We start from the raw sequence: 24688 nt of genomic DNA, 5'->3' as shown, positions 1-24688 counted from the left end.
TTTAAGTGAATATAAATAACAGGTTTTCCCGTCACCCACTAGTTTGTAGAACGCCCTTTTAAATGTCATTGAAAAATGTCAGTTTTGCTTAAAAATAGATTTTTGGTATAAAGAAACTTTACTTTACTTTGTCTGATTTCTCACAGTCCAACATGGCTTCCTTGTGCAAAATCAAACAAGGCTGCAGAAGAAATAAACTGTGTACCTCTACAGGTACGGGTTCATATTTGAATAAAAATATGAGCACATGGCGCTTTTACCTTTTGCCTCTTCAAGAAGACACGTTGCTGTGGTGTTAAAATCTATTATAAGAAGTGCTATGTGTTTTTATCAGCTTTTTTTCTTATGTCTATAAAAAAGTGGCCAAAGCTGAACTCAAATGTAGATTTGGCTTCATTCTGCTTTTCCAATGTTCAAGGAACGCATTAGCAATTACTAATTACAGCCTGAGGTGGTCGTCTGAGGAAGGCCGGCTTTTCTGCACCTTTCTGGCTTCTTTCAACTTAAAATTAGAACATTCAATTGGATTTAGATCACTGTTTAGCTTAACCTGAAGCAAAAGGTCTGAAGTCTGCCATTTTACCGGATAAATTTGATTCTTCTATAGCCGGGATTCTGTTAGGAGAACATAAGACATCAAAATATTACCCGCAGGAGACAAATCCATCAACATTTTCAGTTTGGTAAAGCAGAGGTTAGCTCTGACTAGATGTTCATTAGATTTGACAAACATCCCATATTTTTCCTGGTCCGGTTTGCAAATTGAGACATTTCGTTCTTGTTTGTTGTACATATAATTACCTGGTGAGCCACCGACATCTGTAACACAACTTTACCATCTATTTAAGCTGTAGGATGCAGCTGCAGAAGTTTCCTTTTTATTTGCTCGTCCAGGTAGCATTTGTTTCCCCCCCCCTACAGATGATTGCGCTCACGCTTGTTCAAATAAATAAGTGGGCTGTACTTTTCTTGCTTGTATGTTTTGAAGACGTACCGATGGTGGTTTCCGTGTTCCTGCGCAGAAACCTTGTGATTGCCTTTTCTCGACACACAAAATCAGCAATCAGAGAGACGATCGCAGCCGACAGACACCTTAACGCAGCTGCTGCATAGAAGTACCTAATCAGTGTCAGACAAAGAGCTTTGTTTCCATCACCCGCACGGCACCGTAAACCATTCCCATGTGGAGATTATGCCGCTGAAGAGCCGCTTCAGAAGCTGGAGAATGCCAAAACGAGTGCATGTGGAAGGCTCCGTCGAGCAGACCTGCTGTCAGCGTGACGCCCAGAAGCACACAGAGGAGAAACATCCTCCAGGCCTGTGAAATCCTCCGCTGCTTCTGCCCTTGTTTGTCGACAGGCTCGGGATTTTTTTTTTTCTCTCCCTGTGATGAAACAGGTGGTGTCTGCGCACAACCTAAACACACGCGGACTTATATCTCCACTCATCACAAGCTCACCTACAGGAGGCTTTTCTTCCCCAATACTTCAATAAAATCTCTTTCTGCACACCTTACCCGCCTACCCTGCAACCTAATTACGCGCAACAGCTGCTGGTCTCCCTCCAAAGGAAAAAAAAATGATGCACTTCCAGAACAACTGATCTCTCCCTCTCTGTAGTTCTGTCTGAATTTCACCACTTTGCCGCCTTCTGTCCCCTCTTCAAGCCTCCTACAGAGGCCAGTTAACATCCACCCCCCTCCCCCTCTCACTGCTGCTGAAATGTGCAGCACGTTTTACTCAGCCAGATAACAGCAGAGGTGGTGGATTTCTTGTCTGGCAGTCATGCAAATCTGAATGTGTCGCCTATCACCTCATCTGACAGGTACACGGATCCTACCATGATATGCAAAACTGGGCTTCTCTGTCACGTGCAACTAAGTAGATAACTGCTCTGATTGGGTTATTCAACAGCAGGATCTCTGGTCCTAAATACTTGCAGTATCTATTCCTTACTTTCCCAGACTTAAATTTCAACAGAATGACAATTAAATAAACGACCTAATGATCTAATAAAACAAGAGGTTCATCCAGTTAGTTACACAGAGATGGTTTGAAGACAACAAGTGCATCTTGTTGCGAATGTTTTGACTGGTGTGGCCTAGTCAAAACCCAGACTTAAATCCCATGGGGAATTTGTGGCTGAATTGGACAAGGGATGTTCACTGCCATGTAAGCTGGCAAAGTTTGAACAGCTTCTAGTAATCAGGTGCTAAAGTAAAAAACTATCTTTTAACTCGGACTGAATTTGATCCTTCAAGTTCAAAATACTCAGACTGATCAAACCCAGAGTGGATGGTTCTACACGGAACAGCAGTTTATTAAAACAAAGGTTTTATTTGATGCTTTTTTTCAATCCTAGCCCAGATTCTCTTATTGCTCAGACCTGAACAACTTTAGCTGTGCTGAATATTTTTTCTATTTGGGAAAAGCCGATTTGAAAGAACTGCAGAACTGAACTAATTTAGATGAATTAGATCAGTTGAGACGAATTTCTGAAAGTAGAATAAAGGAACTGTTAGCCATCTTAGAAACATTGTTAAAATGTTAGCTGGTTCTTGTAAACCCAGTGTTGTGTGTTGTGCATGCATGTCACAACCCCATCAGTATCAGTAGCTGTGTTTCCATTGCAAAGCTGCGCTAAGCTTTGTCGATATTCCACTACCGTCGAAAAAATACAATTTCGCAATTGCTGTGTTTCCATTAAATAAGAAGCACAATTAAAATCTATAAAAATAAGCATAAACCTCATGAATAAACCTTTGTTGCCAGCAGTAACATCCGGTTGTTGGTCATGTGACTCGTGTGATGTGACAAAATGTTTCTATTGCAGTTGTGCGAAATAAAGCAGTTTTGATCTAGCCAAAACTTTTAATCAAAAACCCAGTTGTTTTTTTCAAATTGGCACATTTCCGTTAAGCGAATTTATTTTCGAGATTCAAAATACACAATTATTTAGCCGGTGGAAACGCAGCGAGCGACTTGGCTGCAATGACTGACGGCCACGTTGCAACGCAAACACATCATTCCTGTAAAGCAGTAATAAAGTAAACAAAAAATATATATATATGTACATCAGAGCCTCCCAGTTCTTCTAACCCTGAAAAAGCCCAACAATGGAAGCCTGCAGGATAACAGAGTGGCTCTGCTCTTTGTTTTGCTCACCTGTGATTCTGAAGAGTTGGTTAAGGGTCTTGTTTTATTTTGTCCTCTGCGGCGGTGCGATAGAGAGGATTTCATTATGCAAATCTCGGTCTCTCTGCTGACACACACACACACACACACACAGTGGACACACACACACACACACAGAGTCTGCGTCACACACCATCACGCAAATAAATACTCTCATCCTTTGCAATCGTTTCTCTCTCTCCCCCCCACCCCCAACACACACACACAAGCACACACACGCACCCACACACACTCTCAGACGTACACAAGCTCAGACGCTCCTGGAAACATGCGTGACTGCCTCACAGACACGGTCATGCATGTCATGTCTGAGACTAGAGGCACAGCAGGGGGAAGTGTGTGTGCCCACATATATATATATGTATGTGTGTGTGTGTGTGTGTGTGGGTGGGTAAGGCTAAACGGAGATGCTAAAGGTTACAAACCATTTCCCTCTTTTTCCACCTGACTTAGTGTGATGTAATTTGTCTTTTTTTAATGCATAAACACACTCGATGCCAGAGACGCAGGCATGCAGGACAATCGGCTCCTTCATCAGAGCGCGTAAACAAGCGGGCGCGCGAGAAGCGTGTTTACCTGCACACAAAATGCAAATACTCCGCAAACAGCAAGACAACAGCTCAAATAAATGTGTCTGTGTGCAAGAGGTCAAATTACACTCTTCAACACACCAGCAGACAAAAGGAGACCCCTACCCCATGTGGATGTGACCCAATGACCCTGCTGTCACACACAGTGCCCATCTGCCACAGAGAGGCGCAGAGGGAGGCGACGGGGCAGAGGGAGAGGCTGGATTTTCAGGGGCTCATACACGAGTGAATAAAGACGGGGGGCGGACGGGTTGGAGCGCACAGCAGCAACCTGGGAGAAAACGGAGCGAAAGAAAAGAACGTGTCTTCACGGTAAATTTTTTACTTCTCTTCTGCACAGATGTGGAGCTGGAGAAGCTTTTAGTGGCTTTAAAAGCTCTCTCTTCTATTCTTTCTCTGTCTAATGCCCGCTTTCCCCCCCCCTCCCCTCTTTGGCATTACAACAGAAACTCACACCTCCCAGAGACAAAAAAAGAAAAAGCCTTCAGTTAGATCGGGCTGGACGTATATAGGACATACTGTCTGCTGTCTGGACACGGAAGACATGAGGAACTCAACAGAGAACGCTTTTCTTCCTCAAAACTTTCTGTTTTTCATTTTCCAAAGAGAGAAAAAAAATGGTTTACCTTCAAACACATTCATGAGAAATTTGTTAACAGCTTATTCTATATATAATTATTTTTTTACTTTTCTTACCTTGATTTATAAATATTACATGAAACTTTCCTCCAAGACACTGTTCAGAATCGAAAAGACAACAAAGCAAGACGAGTAAATATGTGGGCACTTTGAAGAAAATATCTTAAATATCTTCACACTGAAACGTACCTTCATCTACAGATGACATCTACTTTGACACTTTGTAAAAGATTTCTTCCTGTCAGAGTGGCATCTGTAAATAAAAATAAAAAAATCACCTAATAATAACCTGTGTGACAACATGAATTAGGCCAAAAGATAGCAAAAAGCAAAGCATAAGGTGCCAAAGGAAATAAATGTAATAATCAATTAGGATAAAAAGTCTAGGTGGAAAGTATGCTTTTTTCCTCAAAAGAAAATAATTTAACAACTTACAACTTATCTTTGTCTGATCTTGCAATTTGTTTGATGATCTGAAACATGTTTTTTCCACTGCAGTGCATATTCACAGCTGTCATAAAATGTATTTAATAACTGCACACAGTTTTCTAGAAACTGTAATGTAGCTGTAACTTTGCAGTGCTTTAGAAATGAAGACAAAACAGTTTGAAAAACACGTTCAGTGGTATTTCAAATAATTCTGTACTTCCAGAAGAGGATGCTTACAGACCCACATAAGACACTATTACAGTTGCAGTTAAATTAGTGGAGCTTTCATAGAAACTTTGCATGCAGGCAAACAGAAACCGCCACAAACAAGATGCACATGTTGCCAATATCTGGTTATATTTAGCAACATATATGATCTGTGGCGACATTATTGCATTTTTTATTATATATTTTCATACGCTGCCAATACATCGGCTGTTCCTCTCTAACCGCAGCTGCGTGAAAACAGCCTGTAAATTTTGCAGTGAAGTTTTATTTTATGCGCCGGCTGCGCTTCATAATTTTACAGCTCAGTTATAGTTTATTTGTGGATTATTGTTGTGGTTTCAAATGCCAGCCAGCACCACACAGGATATTGACAAGTGACATCGCTGGGCTCTGGATATGAACACCGGGCTTTCAAAATTCATACATGCATAAACACCCTTCGCACTTATTGGCGGCCCGTGGCAAAGATGTGTAGAAATAATTCAAATAACTCCAGCTTTTATTACAGTAACATGATCTCACACTGAACCTCAGTCCAACCTCTGACTTAATTCAATTTATTCAGTGGAGGAAAAAAAATAATCATCTCATACAAAAATCACCAGTGCAGCGTTTTTATTACGGTCCCGAAAACATTTCCTCTAAATTTCATGAAGAACATTTCTAACTTACACTTAACTTTATTCATATTTGTTTGGGTTGAGGTATTACATATTTGGGCAACTGTTCGTCCAAATATGGATTTTTCCTCTTATTTTACTTTTGTACACTTGTGATGCGTAGTCACAGCAACAAGGTGATGCGTTTACAGCTGAGAGCAGTTGATTAATGTCCCCGAAGCTCAAATGATACCCAAAGTACCATCCCAAATCTCAAAGGAGTTGAAACGGAGGCTTCATGGATGCAGAGAGAAGAAATTCAAACCATCACAACATCTCTCTGACCTGCTTCCTATCCACTTTTTTCAAAAATCCTGAGGAAAAAAAATCAACTGAGTCAAAGACTGCTGATTTCCATTTATAGTTTGACAGTTGAGGGTGTTGTGGCACGTTGCATTTCTGCGGTGTGCTGGATGCATGGCTGCAGACAAGACGGCAGAAAAGATCATTGGTGTCCCCTCCCTCTCCTGCAAGATGTTGCAAAAGAGACGCATTTTATCAAAAGCCTCAAACATCATCGAGGATATTTACCCATCCTGGCTGTTTCCTGACTGAACTGTCACCTTCTGGCAGGCGTCATCAAATCTAGGACTTCTTGATTCTTTATCTTTAGAGTAAATGTATTTTATCTGGTGTGAGTTTTAATTATTTAGCTTTTAATTCATTTAAATGTCTTACCTCGTATGAGCTGCGCTCCAAATCTTGTCGTACCGTTTCAGTGCAACGACAATGAAGGCTTCCGGTACAGACAGAGATTTAAAGAGCAGCGGCAAAAGCAAATGAGGTGGATTAGCAGTGCTTGCCTTCAACTGATGCCATTAGTGTGGAATGCTGTCTCTGCTGTCTGGATACGGAGTCGTTAACATTTCATGACGGTCGTTATTCTGTATTGTAGCAACAGTCTTCAGTCAGAGGCCTCTACAGATTCTTTGCAAGACTGACTGCTATTGGAGATCCTTCCTACCCGCAGCATCACCATCCACAATGACTCTTTTAAGTTACGTAGATATGAGTTACAACATTTAATTTTCTTTTAAGATAAATAAGGGGAAATGCAATTTAATTTTTTGTAGTTAAGAAATGGTATTTAAAAAAAAAAAACTGCTGCTTTCCTGAACTTGCCCAAATCTGCAGTTATAGAGCAATAACAGAAAACGTTTAAAACAGCTGGAACTGTGACAAACCAGGCTGACAGAGAACCAAGTTATCTTCTAAGCTCTGTGCTTTGGTCAGATGGGATTAAAGGGCTGAGTATACCTCAGCTTGAACGAGGAGTTGAGAGAAATCTGACATCAAAATGTCCCCTTTGAAGTCTCCCCCCCTTCTCTCAAGGCACATGTCACTTATTGCACAAATCATTTTAAACAGTAGACATTGCTGCAGAGAAAACCTTCCTATATTCAACAGGGGATAGTAGCAGAAAAACACATAAAGCTAATATACAACGCTACCAGAAGGGAGTCTTACTTATGGGTTTTATTTTCAGTTTTTCTAACATCATTCCTTTTCTTCTGCTGTTCTTGTTGTGAGCATCCCTTTCACAACACATGGAGGATAAATGAAAAAAATGGGAATATGCACGATTGGCTTAAGCTACACCATCAGGGTGTGCAGACAGAAGTGGTATTACATATGTTTAAACTCAAGATCTCTGCCATCTGATGCTCCAGGTGGGTTTGGAGTGAAACAATAGACGAGAAGTGAAAAACATTCGCATTGAGGTACAGTGGAGGATCTGTTATGCTGTGGGCCTATTTCTCTTCCAAAGGCAGAGAGAACATTGCTGGGTTACATATCAGGTCATTTCAAATCAATATCTGGAGGCCACAAAACACCCACAAACCTCGGGGGGCCACTGTAATCCTAAACATCTGGACAAATCAACAAAGAAATTTATTTTAGATGATCAGAAAAGCTACGCAAAGAGGAACACTCAAAGATCTTTTCTTCTTTACTTCAAACGTTTGAAATGTTACAGACGTCTTATTAGCAGCAAGGTGTTTTACATAAGCAACCATGGCACAGATGATTCTGAGAAAAGGTTGAATTTCAATAAACGTGACTGTAATGGGGTATGTGTAATTGCAACATTTGTCCACCAGGGCAATATGTTGTAATACAAAAAGAGACGATGCATAATTTGAGAAATGTTGCGTCGGAAAGAGAAGGAAAGGATGTAGGGGGCGTTGGGGTCGGAAGAGCAGCTGTCTTCAGGGAAGAAACAAGGATGGTGGTGTGAAGGATATCCAGAGGAGACCTGCTGGTGGTGTCAGACGGGGGTTCTGCCAGCATCCACCCTCCAGCCTGGCCTTGAGGTACCGAACCGCTCTGCCAACTGTACATCCACCATCTCACAACCCAACCCCCTGCTGAAGCCCCCTAAAGTCCTGCTCTGTAATCCGTCCACAGCCCCAACCCTGAAGGATCCAGCGAGAGCACATCACAGGGAGGGTTTAATACATTTGGAAACTGTTGAGTTATTTGAGAATATTTGTATTCATCTGAAACACTGGTGCTAAATCAGTCTGGATTTCGTGTACTGCTCGGAGGAGTGGGCTGTGAAGAGATTGTTTTTCATGAGAAAGCATAAGCTCTTTTGTGTGAATACCAGCAATTTATTCACTCTCAAGGGTGAAATAATGTTTAGGCAGACAGTACACACTGCTTACAGCTGCTGCCTGTCATCTTCAGTTTTTTTTTTGTGTGTGTTGTGTATCTGTTATAATCATACTTTAAAATTTCCTTTAGAATCCCATAATTCATCAGCAGAAACCTACTTCTTCTCAGCTTAACCTCACCGCCCACAAATAACAGTAACCCCCCCAACCCTTTTAATGCCCTAATCATGTTTATGCTAATTTCATTTGTATGTAGCATGTGTATAATGGATGATGCTATCATCTGTGGGACATGCCTTATATTTATGCAGGATTCTCTAGAGCAGAACAGGCTTAGAAAGATTATATATGCAAACTGCAGATGTAAGAAATGTGATTTTAGTTTTTTTGTGTTATTTCAGAAATATTAGGCCTCTAAATGTGATTAGGCAGGAGGGATGCTCCGTAACCTGGGGGGTTATTTATATTTAGAAAGCATCTTGGAAATGAAAAATACAACAGAAAGGATATACAGTATATTATCCGTAGATATATAGTGTATATAAATCTTGTTAAGGACCTACAATCTACTTTCAGCTGTTTCTCATTCACTCTTTCCACAAAGTGCAGCACTTTTGTTTCTCTGCAGTCAAATACAAATTGTATTTTGGGAACTTGGGGTTTGGGAGTCTTGCTCGTTGACTTGGTTTGAAGTTGGCCCGTTTCACTAATGACCTAAAGCTATAAAAAACAAAGTTTATCTTGGGCATTTTTAAAAATAATTGCGTAAATATAGGAAAATGTGTTTCTATTATTTATAATTCTACAGCTCTGCATATACCCATAGGACCTGGTGTTGGTTTTCTTGAAGCTAACTTAAAACCTTCAAATGCTAATGTTCTGTATGTGACAGCATGCCAGCGTAGCAGGATTTACCAATTAGCTGTAAGCACAAAATATAAATGAGGTTGATGAAAATGGATATTTGGTTGTGAAGTCAATTAGTCACAGTAACACAAGTCTCCTTAAAAAAATAGCAATATTTCAAAAACAAATTATTAGCATCCAAACTCAAAAATTGGTCTGCTTTTCAGAAATGTAACCAAAGTGAAAACGAGTTCCAGAATCATCGCCCCAGTTCTAAGACCACTGTTGAGCATTGTGATGATGCGAGTCTGCTTCTCTTCCAAATGTCCTAAAGACCTTGCTGGGGACTTTTTGCATTTTCAAAAATAAAAAGATCACATAAATGACTCTACCAGCTCTTTCAAGTTTTAAAAATGGCAACGAAACTGATCTTGTGGGCTTGTTTTTCTTCTGAGAGCTGGAGTGGGGAAAACATCCAAGTCTGGTAGAATTGGATGTCACTGTGTCTGCGCGATAATGATCCAAACATCTGGCCGTGTTCACATAGAAATATTTCAATCCAATTCTCCGTCTGTTCTAACCTTGTGAAATGTGTGGCAGGAGAAACTGGTGTGAGACGATGCTAATGCAGCAAAACAATATATTTTTCAAATTGTGCCACATTTTTTGCTATGATGTTCAGCACGAACGCAGCCAAATAATCACATTTGTTTGTTGGAACTCCTCCTGTTTTTTTTTTTTTTTCTTTTTATATCCACACAATCAATTATTCCGTTATTCTGTTTTCTGACTGTTGTTGTGTTTAAAAGGTTGGATTCGATGAATCTTGGCCGCAGTCTCCAGCAGCAGACCTTCCAGAGGTTCGCCATTATGTTGTCATTATTGTCTCTCTTCCCCTCCTAATGTGTATATACATGGAGATGTCTTAATGGCAAAAAACAAACAAAACCTCCTAATTGCTTCAAACTCCACGGCCAACATCAGAGCAGGCATCTTACGATTAGCTAAACAAACTCCATCCCTTTCGCCTGCAAATGATTTCCTATTACAAACACATGTTGGAGATGAATCGTTCCCTTCGTTCGACTCTCGGAGAGGACATTTCAGACAAGTTCCCCCTCCTGTTTTCCATTTGGCTGTTTAATTGTCTCAGTGCTGTCAACAGACTATCAGGGTAATTAGCCATGACTGCACAACAACACAATCAGACAGACAGGAATGAACTGCAGCCTCCAAACATGATACTTGGAGAGGGGAAAGGGATGGGACGCGCACATATCCATGTGCAGCCATTACACCGTTGCCCTGAGTACACAGCTCCATGCCACACATTATATTTCTTCCACCAACCATAACCTTCCACCCACCTCCTTCTTAATCCCTCTTACAACTCTCTTTGCCTCCCTCACACATTCACATGGTTACAAAAAAGACTCGCCCCCCACCACCCCCCAAAACCTCATTTCCTCTGCGCCTGCAGCAATGGGAGCAGTGTTAATTGTGAGAAGGTGGGGAGTGAGAGCGAGCGTGCCTTTTGTGCGAGCGTGTCGGTCTGTGGGAACATGAGCTCTGAAAGGTGTGTGTGCAAATCTCCGCCGATGAATGCGTTTCTATACGCGCGGGTCTAATCGCTTCTTTTAAGTTGTGCAGGCGCACCTTCTCTTCGGTGCCAGTCTGGGCGCAGCTCCAGGGATTCCTGCACCACCTGGGCATCGGCGAGTCCTGTCACCAGGTCCCAGCTGGGGAGTCTTTTCTCTCGCCCCTCGCGGGGCACATACAGCACGTTTGTGTTTGCGAGCAAGCCAGGAGCAAACACCATTGTCTCCTCACCTCGTTTTAGAGCCTGTGCACGACCTCCCAAACCTGCTCCGACTCCATGTTATCTAGTGCGAACGTGGAGATTCTTTTTCTTGACAAAAAGGAATTAAGCGAGTGGGGAGCAAATTCGATAAAACAGCCCCCATTAAGTAGCCAATGAGGCTCTCTGAGCCCACTGCTTAGACCTCACACACACAATTAGTTGTTCAGGCCGTGGCACATTTAAAAGTACCTTGACTCAAAGGTCATCTACCTCCATTGAGCAGAACTAATATTAGATTAGCTCTGTATGACTTTGTGAGCACAAAAAAAAGAAAAAAAAAGGGCATTTTGTAGAGGATAAAGGAGAGATTTTCCTGACTTTCCAGACTCCTATTTGGATCCAAAGCTCAGGTTTATGCTTTGTTCTGAAATGTAAAAAAAAAAAAGGGCATCAAGGGAGGTGAATTTACTGAACAATAAGGCGAATTTCTGTGCAAAAGATTAAAGTTTATTATCATAAAATCACACTTGAACCTACAATATCCCTGATGCTTTTTGGCAAAACATCTTTAGCCGTAAACTCACTCTGATAATTTACTGCAGCTGTTATAACGTATTTTAATTTGCCTCTTTTTCATCCTATCTACCATCCTACTCGATGTACGTGGTGAGATGAAAAATGAAAATCATGACTTCGACAACCAATGATCTGTGAAGTGGTCAGGAAATGCTCTGGGTTAAGAAAAATGAAATTAGAGGGGCTTAGGTGGTTTACTGAATGATGCACTGTTCTTTGTGTGTTTTTTTGTAAAAGTGCCTCCAGACAACATTTGTTGCGAATTGGCGCCATATAAATAAATCTGAATTGAATTGAATTATGGTTACTTGCATAGACGTAACACCGAGGATCCCACAGTGGCTGTAAACAAAGAGATTTTACAAGAAATATACAGTAAAAGTATAAAACTTAGACACTACGATATCTAGCAGCAGCTTTTTTATGGTTTGGTCGTAGCGACTACAAACAACCATTTCCAGCTTGTTTTTGCAAGAATGAAAGTCCTTCCTGTCATACCAACCGGATACCCACAGTTTTCTTTTTGCAAATGCTTCAGAAGTTCCATAACATCCAACGTTTGTAAGATTTATTCCCCATTAAAGAGAAATACCATCAGTCATCTGCATAGGCTTTAATGGAAATCCAATGTTTCCTATGAGTTAAGCTCAAAGGACGAAAATAAAAGAGGCCATGCCATAAAAAAATGGTACAGAGCAAGGCATGAAATCACCTACACCAGATGTCTTGCAGATAAGATTGAAACCAGTCCAGAGCTGCGCTTTTAATGTCCACACAATGCTCCAGATGTGAAACAAGGACTCTAATCTGCAGTATGAAATGCAGCAGTTACTGATAATAGTATAAGGATAATGTTTCAAAGAAGTTTAAAGTCCGATCTAAAACTATACCAGCAAACCCTTACCGACTGAATAGGTATTAACTTGAATAAAAACACCAGAAAGTTCTCACTTTCCTCCTTTTTTTTCTACTTTATACAAGCATGTTAAGAAATAGATTTTAGAGAGTTTTCCTTAAGTGAATATGTCAACATGTAATCAATGAGACAATCACATTTTTAGGGTTTAACAAAATGCAGCACACAGAGAACGCAAAATAATCTATTCTCATCAGAAAGTATTCCGTACCAACTGGATTAAAGCAATAGAAATCTGACATTTTAAATGTTTTTTTTACCTTTATTTATGTATTTATTTATTTATATTTCAAACAATACTCTTTCAGTATTTCTATATTCACTTGATTTCACTGTGTATATATAGATTTTTATATTGATTCTGCTCTGTGCGTTATACTGCTGTAACAATGTAAATTTCCCCACTGTGGTATATCTTATCTTATCTTGTGCTAGTCGGTGCATCCTTCTGATGCCGCCCTGAGAAACTGCCCTGTGGCCCCTATCTAAGAAAAAAAGAGAAAAAAAGAAAACCTTGACTGCTGATTTCTGTTGATAATCCTGAAGATGTTTCTTCAACTTGTTGAGAGTCTGGTTATGATAAATTCAGTTGATTGTGCATAACTTGGAATGAAGCACACCATCACACACCACACTAAGTATCCGTTGACTGTAAATAACAGAACAGTTAAAGGCAAACCTGTGATTTGCAGATTCTGACAAATATTCATTTATGGCTTGAGGGAAGCAACAGATGAATGCTGAAAAATAAAAAACAATATGTTAATTTTTCTATATGTTGGTCTATGCTGAGCATATAGAAGAGGGAACTTCATCTGCTGAGAATAATAAAGCACTCCCAGCAGATCCAATACATTTACTCTGATATTAAACTTTAGTGCTCCAGCTTGGAGCCTGATGAGGAGGATTCTGACATGGTACAGTAATTTTTTGAACATCTATCCATCTCACAAATCAATAATAGGTATGATTTGTATTAATGTTAGATTAACAAATGCATAACACATTGACAAATGTAGACCAAATTAAAGTGTCACACTTCCAATGAGTTTTAAGAATAAACTTAATAACCGTAGAACAAATGAAACCTTAAAAAAGCTGAATAAACGCCACGTCCTTGCTGCTCCGTGTGTCTGGAACCGTCCTCACAATGACATTTTTTCTCTAAGTGAAAACAGAACGACGCACTACTATGGAAACAATTTTCTCGAGCATTCACGTAGGGGTCACCGGATCGGCGTGTTCGGGAACACTCAGAGGTCGAAACAATACACCCGGCCCTGGAACAATAAAGCCGGTGGCCTCGGGCGCCCCACACAAACTTTCACCGCTACGCTCCACACCTTCCCTCGCCCCAAGGTTGAAACTGTAAACCTAATCACAGGGTCTCTGTGGATTCAACGCTTCTGCATTCAAGCAGCCTAATTTCTCCACACCGTTCTACCTCGGGTGTGTTTGTGGGGATGTTTGTATACAAGCAGATTCTCTCTTTCCTTCTGTCTCTGCATGTGCTGTGGCTGTGCAATGTGTTTTTGGCTTTTGTTTTCCCAATCTCCCACTCTTTTGTGAAGATTTGTGCAGAAGCCACAAAGTAAACTGCTAAAGCGAGTGTTAAAATAATGAACGTGCCTCTTCTTTTGATAGGAGCAGCCGCAGGATGCAGCAGAATCGAGGATGGAATATATTCAAATGTAAAAATAATTACTCTTTGGTCATTCTCACCCATTATGATTCAATGAGGAAAAAAAAAAGAAATATTACGAATGAGTGGATCACATAATGGGCTGTAAAGTTTGAATTTGATCAGGATAATAATGATAATAAGTCAGAAAAATTTTTCTTAATGCAGCTCATTTTTCAAAGCCCTTCCACAGTGACCTAAAAATAAAAGGCCCTTTCATGCTTTTTGTGTTATGAAGCTCCCAACAGTTTTTGCCTTAGTAATTTAGTTTGACGTCCTTCTTTTTGTCTTCACTCTGGGTGTTTTTTTTTTTCCATTTTACAAGCCACTGACTCAAGTTTCAGACCTGATATTTCTTGTAATATATTGAAATTATGAAAAGGAATTTCGAAATGGTGTGAAAGTAAAAAAAAGCGGAAATAAGTCTTGGATGATGTTAAATAATAATGTTTAATACAGACAAGTAAACCTGCCCAACTGAGTCTTTTTACGTCAACCACTCAAATTTGCAAAATTGATTGAATTTAGCACAAATGATCTGCTTATGGTCATTGTTCATTGATCTAGAGCCAGACTTTGACTCTGTGTCTCTGAAACGCTGTAATTTGTTGAATTTCAGCCACTCAGAGGCCTAATAGCTCATTGTTCTGCATCATTGATATTCTCCTTCAGCATTGTCCAGTACAGAGCAGAATCCGTTGTTCGATACATTAAGGGCAGCTGACCAGATCAACACACTGCTATCACTGAATTAGATGTTGTTCCGGACACGTTTGTCGTCACTGCGCTCTTGGAATAGTTTTGGTCGGCCGCTCTTTATAAGGTTCTCCAAAGTTTTCTCCATTTGGTTCGTTGAAATCCTGGAAAACGTTTTGCAGCACTTTCAGTACTGATAGGCGTGCTGCTTTTTGAGATCTTTCTGCCTATTTCATGTTGTCAGACAGGTTCTTCTGCTCTATATTTGCAATTCTATAAAATAAGATGTAATCAGGACTGGGTATTTTTTTGTCATGCAAAATTTAACACAAAAAAAAACTTTAAAAAGTTTTTTTTTGTTCATATAAATTACTTTATTTCCACTGTAATTCAAAATTAGAACTGCATTTAGTTTTAGTCCAACATTTTTATACTGCAATAAGAGTTTTTCTTTCAGCACTAAGAATAGCTGCTCCATGTCTATGCCAAAGTAAAAATGTGTCGTGATCCCAGAGTGTTTTAGTTTCGAGTTTCATTTGCATTTGATCACTTCATTGTTATTCATGCTTGAGTTTCTTTTTCTTGTTTAACGGGTCTTGCCACACTTAGTTTTATTAGTATTGCTTTAAATGTCTTGCCATGTGTAATCATTCCTTTGTATTTAGTTTGCTATTTTATTTTTGTACTTTGTTGTTTTAATTTGTCAGGCTTTTTGTCCCTTTTTGTTCTAGAACCTTTGATTCAGCTTCTTCATCCCAGATCCATCGATTCATCCGTCCATCTGCACCAACCACTGGGTGAAAGGAGAGGTACCCTGAGAGTAAACATATCTACGTATATTTCTAGCATCGTAGAGATTCACATGCCCGGTGCATTCATGGTCCCACCGTGGGGAAAGACCCCAGGTCAAGATTTGACCTGAGGACTCAGTTTCTGCAACAGTCCTACCAACCAACAGTACAGCTCGCCGTGCCATGTATCAAAGTCTAATTTAAAAAAAAAAAGGCTTGATTGTTTCTGAAAAATAGATTTCCCATTACGCCACAACTGGCTTTCGATTAAATGAACAAGAAATTGCGTGAACTTGCAGACAGCAAGAGAAATAGTGCTGGTAAGTACTGACATTTCCTTAAACCAATTTGTAATGCAGTGCATTAAAAAACAAAATTAGTATAATTCTTCAAAGACTGAAGTAAAATATTATTCAAGGCGAAGGGGGAGGGGCTGTAAAAATCACTTTCCAGTCAATGAACCTCATCCAGGTTTGCGGTGCAATCTAAAAACAAGCGGAGAGGAAAAAATGGGCATGAAGATCAATGTTACAGGTGTCACTGAATGATGTAACTGGCAGTCATCATCATTGGGGATGAAAGGAAACATTACAGCAGAACGCGGGTAGCATTATAGGAATAAAAAGCTGAGAGTAAGAAAGATGTACAACAAGGGATATGACAGATGAAAGCAGTTCTCACCACATCAACGGCATAAATCAATGAGGACTTCCTTTCCTTTTTTTTTTTCCAACGTAATCTGAATTATCGCATATCTGGGCCATGTTATGCTGCCGTCATATACCGTGGCAGTCAGGAGACTTGGGATCATCTTCTGAGGAGTTTATTATTCTGGTTCCACACACTCTGTGCTCCGTTGCTTTGTCTTTTCATCTGCGAGCCGGCGTGCTTGAAGGACTGCTGTTTACTGTCAGATGCTGTGCGAGTTCGTCAGACTCTGCAGAGGGATCAATTAATCATGTGCATTGTTGTTATGTGCTACATAAGAGTCGGTCTTATGTAATCTCTTCCTCTTCCTCTTTGTTCGTCGCTCGCCGTTTTACATTCTCCCGTCTGGCTGCCGAGGTCTGCTCAAGACGCTCTGCTTACGTTGAACCTTCGGTGGCATTTGAATCATATTTCTCGCAAGGAAAAGTTATTAAGTAAAAGGTGATAAATTTGAATCAAGTCCAATGTAAGCACAGCCCCTATAGGAACTCTAAACCTTTCTTTGGAGAATATTTACATTTCGCAATAAATATACTTCATTCTGCTTTGTATATATTTGCATAAAAATGTGTTTTTACCCCGGCAGCCCGCATTGAAATCCATATTTGTCTGGGAAGCAATACATAAATATAGCAGAATGAGCAGTGTGTGTTTGTGTCTGTGCAATAGGTTCGGTGAGTCAGCAGGGGTCCCATGAGGCTGATTAGTGGACCCTACCAAATGTCATTAGAACGTAATGAAAAAGCAGTCCTGCTACTAATGCATAATAAAGCAAATAGGCTGTTACATTACCACAGTATGTGGACTACGCCTGTTGGCACGTCGGCACTTCGCTGGTCAGAGAACATATGCGGCTCTTCGTCAAATGTTGGGGGGGAAATAGATGACTGGAGCAGACGCAGAGTGGACAGTTTGCCAACATGAAGGGAGAAAGAAAGGAAGGAAACACGGCGGCGGGTGTTGAAAATAGGTGCAGACAGACCCCTGTGGTTGTAGTTATGTTACTGTGTGTGTGACTGGAATAGGAAGGTGCATTTTCCAGCTTCTCCGGCTCAATCCTTGTTTGTGCGTTGTTAGGAATGATTAAAACATTGATTTATCCTGAGCAAGTACCATCGCTTCCGTCGATCATAATGGACAAGAGTCATAAACTCGACTCCAACGTCTCTTGCTGCTTGGCTTTCTAATCGTATGATAGGGCGTAGATTTAAAGAGGAGCGGCAAAAGCAAGCGAGGTGGATTAGCAGTGTTGCCAACAACTGATGGTGTCATCCAAAACATGTTACTGTGAACTATCGCCTCTGCTGTCCTGACATTGAGTTAGATAGTTGTATATTTTTTACCAGAGTTGATTAAATAAATGAGATAATACAAATGTTATTCAATCAGCTATTGTTACTGTTAGGATTCGCGTTAGTGTGGGTACTCTTTCCTATAGAGGATCTTCGGGGGAGAGTTCTGACAGGCTGACGCACTGGCAGCGGATTCCGAGTGATTGACTGGTGGACCTTTAAGAAGCAGTGGAGCAGTCACTCATCGCCCGATGGTCCCACTTGTTGGTCAGAGTCTAACCGGAAATCATGTTGACGATGTTTTTAAGTGACTTCAAGTAATATTTTGGTCTTCCCTCAGAAACCGATGAGCTGAAGGAATCAAGCCAAGAACCAAGTCTGGACTACAAGTGCGTTTCCTGCCAAGACCGAACATCTCCACCTGCCGCTCTCCTCCCCTCTCCATCACTGATCATCAAGAACGCTCCCGGATCCTAGCCTTTTCCCTCCGTGCAATCACCATCCGAAAGACAGTAAGCGTATCCCTCTAAACCAATCAAGATCTCTCAACTCCGGTCCCTACTAATGTCTCCCTTCCCAGAACAGAACCTGAGCTGACCTGCCTACCCATCCTCTGGAATATAATCAGACTGTACCTTTTGAAATGCATTAAACTTTCACTGAACAGTGTTCTCTGGTGTTGTGTGAACTTGCATGTGGGTCAGGAAACTGAAATACAACATGAAAGTTACCCCTTCTGAGTGATTTAAGTGACATGATTTAAATGAATTAAATAAAAATTTATTCATAACCCTGACAGATTTAGATTTGAAATTTACTTTTATTCAACCAAGAAGTTTGTTTCTCATAGAAAATGAGATGGTATCTATAAATATATAAGAAACACAATGTGACTGAAATAATTTAGATCTTTCTCAATAAGAATAAGTCTTTATTGACAATGCAACTACCCAGCTCTTTTTATAATTACTAACCGGCTTTTTGCATATTTCCACTGGTGTTATGCAGCTCCAACCACAGATTCTCCATCAGATTCAACTCAGGGGTCTGGCTCCGCTGCTACAATATGTGAACATTATCTCCAGTTCAAAGAAACAGGCAGGACCGTTGGACAGTCAGGTCACAGGTCCATCACGAGGACAATTTATAGAAACCCAAAATGCATATTTTTATCAGTAGGATGAAGAATCCTCACATTCAGAGCGAGAACATCCAAAGAACATTCAGGCCTTTCCTGGTCCTCCCAATACGCGATATCATGCTGCAAGGCCGCTATGTTATACTAGCAGTTGCGTCGACAAGCTTTTAATGACAGGATTAAAAACCGACTACTGTTTACCTATGAATGTGGGTATTTTTTTACTGCGAGTTTATCTACAGTTTATTCTCATATCAGTGGCAAAAAGCAAAAAGAGTGCTTCCATTCAGTTCAGTCATTGATGCAGTGATCACAGTGAGCGAGAAGTAATATCTGTCAGCCTTGGCATCGCTTAACTACTGCAGCCTTGACTTCGCTACCGACTTTGTTAGATTTATTACGCTCTGCCTTGTAATAAGCACTTGTGTCTTCTGTGTGATAGTGTGTGTGTGTGTCTTGCTGTAGGTTCTTATGAGGTGCTCTGTGAAGTGCAGCGACTAGTTGCCCATTATGCCAGCTGTTAAATGTAAGAAGCGTGCAGTAAAAAAAAAAAAAAGAAAAAAGCGGTGGTTCTGCAACACTAAACAGCTGCCTGTCTCTCTTCTCTTTGACAGGGACCCACAGTGAAGGGCAAACGGAGAAGCGTGCATAATCCGCTCTCCCTCTCCCCGTCTGTTTCTGTCGCAGCATCATCTCTTCCTCTTTGAGTCTCGCACTGATTGAATATTTACTCTCATTTAATGCTACTGTCCAAAAGACGACAGGCAGATTCACATACTGCCAAGCGCACGTATCTGCACACACAGCCTGGTCTACCCATTTAATTAGGCGCTCTATGAATAATTCAGTTTGAGCCTCTGGGCTGAAGATAATTATAACGATCAGGATAATAATGTTTATTTTGCTTTTTATTGTATTAAGACATCAATATCTCCGCAGTGCAGCGCGGACAGTTTGCAACTGCACTCCCACTGCCTGAAGCAGCAGCACGGAAATCCGAGAGCAAACTTTGTGTGTGTTTGACGCTAACTTTAAGAGTTGTTAATCTTCTCTTTTTTTTTTTTGATAAAGTAAGGATTTACTCAACATAACACAAAGTGTTGTGTAATTGGAAACTGGAATGAAAATGCAACTTGATTTTTACATTTTTTTAAATGGTGTCCCACGAGTTTGATGATGTTCTGTATCACAACACTATTTTCCATCCACTGAGCAAAGCTTTCTGTATCACATCATAAAGATTCTCAATGGGCTCTTTGGTGTGAAAACGATGCCTCGGGCTCCTTGAATCTCTCGTTCACTATATGAGACCAATGAACCTGGTCATTCAGCGTATTCAGGAAGTCAGCCAACCTCATAATGTTGCTGAATCTGACCCTGACCATTTGCAGGGACCCCAGATCATAGGGTTGCCCCCACAATCTTGTACTGTAGTCACCTGATCTGCCTCGCTTCCTGACGCATCCATCACTCTGGAAGAGTTTAAATCTGGACTGAGGTGATTATTGCAGACAACCTGTTAGAGGTTGCAGAGGATTTGAGTCTGAAGAAGAGCTTCACCATTCAGCAGAACAGCAGCCCCAATCATACGACTAGAGCTACAATCACATGGTTTAAAGAATTTCTGTGTTAGAATGGTTTAAATCTAATTGTAAATCTGTGGAAATACTTGAAAATTCATGTTCACGGATTATTTCTTACCAACTTTCTTAGTTTTTTTTTTTTTTTTTAAAGAAGAATGGATTAAAACATTTAAAATAAAATAAAGGTGTCGCTCAAAAGACTTGCACACGTAATTGCAGCAGGCGTTTCTACGTACACAGTGGCTCAGACAACAAATTAACCTCACATCATTGATTTTTACTTGTACATACGAAGGCGATCCATGCATTATTTTCTTTCGACTTCAACGTGATAAACCTCCTTTGTGTTTTGTCTACGTAAAATCCCAATAAAATACATAGAAAGTCTGTGGTTGTTGTATGATGGACATAACGCACTTCTTCTAAAAACGCAGCTACACAGGCCAAAGACTGTAATTATCTCAAACCAGTGACGTTAAAATGATCACTGTTCTCACTCTCGGTGGAAAAACAGGAACCTCTGATCCTCGATTTAGAGGATCAATAATATAATGTAATTACAGTTTAGCTCACTGGGCGCAGCAGCTGGTCGTCATCCTATGTGCCTCCTGTAAAAAATTCTGATTAGTCAATGATTGTCTATTCTTTTCCGGGCTTATGGAATCAGCAGCCTATTCGCCACCACTGTATAGTCATTGATTAACCCGGGCAACAGATGGGGGAGCAGTGATTGGGCCGTATTGTAAGGCCTGCACTTTGGCATCTTGCAGCACACTGGGTAGTCTTTTCTAAATGGGTGCAATTTGCTATTCTATCTGGAGATTATTGCAAATCTCTATTTTTTATTTTTTTTTATTCTTTAGCTGAGAGGTTTGGAGAAATAAAATGAAACTGAGCCATTACTTTGAATTTACTAGAGCTGTCTTTTAGCAGATGTCGTCTCATTTATCCATCCATTAGTAATTAAGGACTGATGCTTTTGAAAGTAGAAATTGTCTGGAGAATGTCATGACCCCCAGAGTCCATAGCTCCCTCCCTCTGTGTTTTTTCCCTCCTGCTCTTTCTGGCTCTTTGTTTTGCTCTTTTACTCCCAATCCAGCCGTTCTTCTGTGCATACACCCTGAATGAACTGCCGTGCATTATCGCAATTAGCAACATTTAGAAACTTGGTTAATTTTCAGAGCTTGCATAAATCTAGTTCACTGGTTGTAATGGTGCTGCTCTGGAAAAAAAAAAAAAAAGATTGTTTCTCTTAAGTAGCTGCAAACTCTATGATGGGTGGATGAAGGGATGGGTCAACTGGTCAATGGGATGATGGATCTTAAGGGCGATGGATGGGTGAATAGATGGATCTGACAGATGGACGCATACAGACAAACTGATATTGAAAACAAATTTAAAATAAACATCTCTACTTGCCTAAAAGTGATTAGTTTATAATTTATTCCCTTCATCGTCCCCTGAGCTCCAGGGCATCTGTCCAGACTCCCAACCTCTTTGAGGGGCCGTGCCCACTGACCAACACTCCCTCTGGGCTTCAGTGGCAGAGAAAAGTCCATCTGTGGATCTGGACCTGCAGAAGTGAACTCCAGCAGTCTCTTTGCGGCTGATGGATCGCTCCAGACAGAGTGAGGGATTCTTAGGAGACGTGCACGCACACACACACACACACACACACACACACGCTACGAGGCAAACTGAACAACAGATTGACAGATTGTGTGTGTGTGTCTGCCTGTGAAACTTGAGAAACTTTCAAGTGCCTCATGTGTCCCCTCAGTGTCCTCCTCATTTGATTAGTTGCCTTAAGGGGACTCTGTAGATCAATAGCTGACGTTGGGAGCTCCCCCAACCGTTCAGCTCTCCACACACCAAGAAAAAAAACCTCCAGCATGCTCCAAGCTCTGCTGCAGTTCATTTAGACCAAGCCGTCAATCATCACACCACAGACAGCTCCAGCCTGGACTAACGTCTCTCCGAGATGCAGAAAGTGGGGGGGGGGGGTTAAGCTTTTGCGTTATTTTTGTGAGGATGAGGTATTGCTTGTCTGCCCGGTCCATCTGCGAAGCGTACGAGGATCAATTAGTTCATGTTCCCCATTATCCCTGCCAATAACTCCAATATGGGCTGCTGTAACACCATCAATAACCCCTAAATCAGACTTTTTGGCACTGACCACAAGGAAACAAGCATATTTAACTTGTAGGTCAATCATCGCAAATACTCTCATGCTGGACAATGTCACTACTCATACAACCATAAACCCGTACTGCTGAATATTAGGTTAACCGCCGTGCTGAAGGGCATGCTGACATTAGCGAGGAAGGGAAGCATTTTATCATCCAAATTTTCCCATGTGGTCCAGTAATTGAAGCGGCTGGAACAAAAGAACCATTAGTGCAACCACCTGCAGCTTTATAATGTGCAGAAAGGACAAGCTTTTTATGCAGCGCATGTTTAAATAAATACAGCGATGGCTGGTGCTTTAACAGCCTCACAAGTTTTATGTGGGGTTAAAAGTTACTCTAACAAAATATAGTGATAGCAGCTATTCAAAACTACGTTTGTGATGTAGGTGTGCAAAAGTTGTGAGTCATCTCTTGTTTCTTTTATTTCAAGTAATCTCAAATGTTTTTGGTTTTAATAAAACCCTAAGCAACAAATTGCCTTAAAAAAAAAACACTGGTGTGCTCTTTATGTTTTTCTTTCAGGAACAGAAAGTTTTAAGACTCTCATCCCATCCAAAGCGTTCGTCTGAAATCGGCTCCGACTGATTTCAGTCGGAGCCGACTGAAATCAGTCGGTAGTAAAGTCACTTGACATCGCAGTAAAGTTTCGACCTCCCTTTTTCCACATCAGGCCCGGGTCACAAACGGCTCTGTACAAAGTGTTGTGCGGTTGGATCCGAAGTTTGCTGCATTACTTGAACAGAAAGTCATTGTGCGTATTGTCCACATGGTATGTGCAACCACATGATTGCACATCATCTGTTTGGCTTCGGTTTAAAGTGTCGGAGAGCCTATAAAGGACAGAACAAGTCATGTTAGCAGTTTGCCATTAGCCTAAAAAGGACATGGCAAACATGTGGAAGAAGTTGCTTTGGGTAGGCAAAACCAACAATTAATTTTTTCGGCTGAGTACAATTTTTTCCCATCCGGCTATTGGGGTTCTGGTTCGGATCTCCAGCTATCATTGAACGAGAGATGGGTTCCACCCTGGACAGGTTGCCAGTCCATCACAGGGCAACACAGGAGAAACAACCACACACACACACACACACGCACACACACACGCACRCACACACACATGCGCACACACACCAAAGAGCAACTTGGGGAAACCAGTTAACCCAACAGTCATGTTCTGGATTGTGGAAGGAAAAGACGACGTTCAAATTCCAGAAGGGCAACAGTAAACACACACCCAGAGTTACAATGGAATGGATTTGATCAAAGAACATTTTTCAGTTTAAATGGTCCAAGTAGAGCCCAATCAAATCCAAATCAGATTCAATTCAGAAAGTGATGTTCACTCTTTCTCAGATGTTTTTCTAATTCTAGTCCAACTCAGCATGAGCTTTTGTTCAAAGATGGATGGACTAAACAGGTGATGTTTAGATGTGCAAAGCTGGTATAGAGACACCACAGGAGACTTGCAGTTGGAATTGCAATGAAAAATGGTTGACCCCCATGAACTGCAGATGCATATTTTAGCATTTTCATCTTTAAAAAAAAATGTCATTGTGAATTTACTTGCGCTTTACGTTGGTCTGTCACATGAAATAATCAAAGTCTGCAGGGGAAAAACACTAAATCTAATGGAAGGTCTTTAGAAATAACTATTAAGAAATCTAGAAACTAGTACATTGCTATTTGCCAGATTATTTCAACTAAGTCAATCCCAGCTCTGTCACGTCCACAGCCTCTAAAAGCCGAGTGAAAGATGGCGGTTCTTCAAATCAGAAGCTGACCTCGGGCTGGAGTGTGTCACAGAGGGGTCAGTCATTCCTAACAGCCATTTCCACTCCCTGCCTCGTTTACTTGTATGAGCCAAATAGAAACAGAGTGTTCAACAAACAGCCTGTCCACCCACCAGCAGATTTTGTTTTCGCCGACAACCTTGTAGACACCTCGACAGCTGCAGTGACCCCCCCCACCCCCCCACACACACTCCACTTTACACCAGTAACACGTGCCTAAACCAGCATTGTCACCTTCCCTTGGGGCGCTCAGGGACACAGCCCGCCGCCCACGCCGCTGTCACTCTCCCATAGCTCCGCCCATCAGCTCTTCCCTCCCACGCA

General features: G+C 41.0%; 1 long non-coding RNA gene across 1 annotated transcript; it reads left to right on the top strand.

Annotated features, from left to right (window-relative positions):
- The first annotated feature begins 18029 nt into the window (after positions 1–18029).
- Positions 18030–19816, top strand: LOC108167209 (uncharacterized). Its single transcript, XR_001777569.1, has 3 exons — positions 18030–18176; positions 19268–19328; positions 19417–19816. It is a non-coding gene; the product is annotated as an uncharacterized LOC108167209 (long non-coding RNA).
- The last annotated feature ends 4872 nt before the right edge of the window (positions 19817–24688 follow it).

This window comes from Poecilia reticulata, linkage group LG18 (genome assembly GCF_000633615.1).
Source record: "Poecilia reticulata strain Guanapo linkage group LG18, Guppy_female_1.0+MT, whole genome shotgun sequence".
Taxonomy (NCBI): domain Eukaryota; kingdom Metazoa; phylum Chordata; class Actinopteri; order Cyprinodontiformes; family Poeciliidae; genus Poecilia; species Poecilia reticulata.
This window is presented reverse-complemented; position numbering and strand designations above follow the sequence as displayed.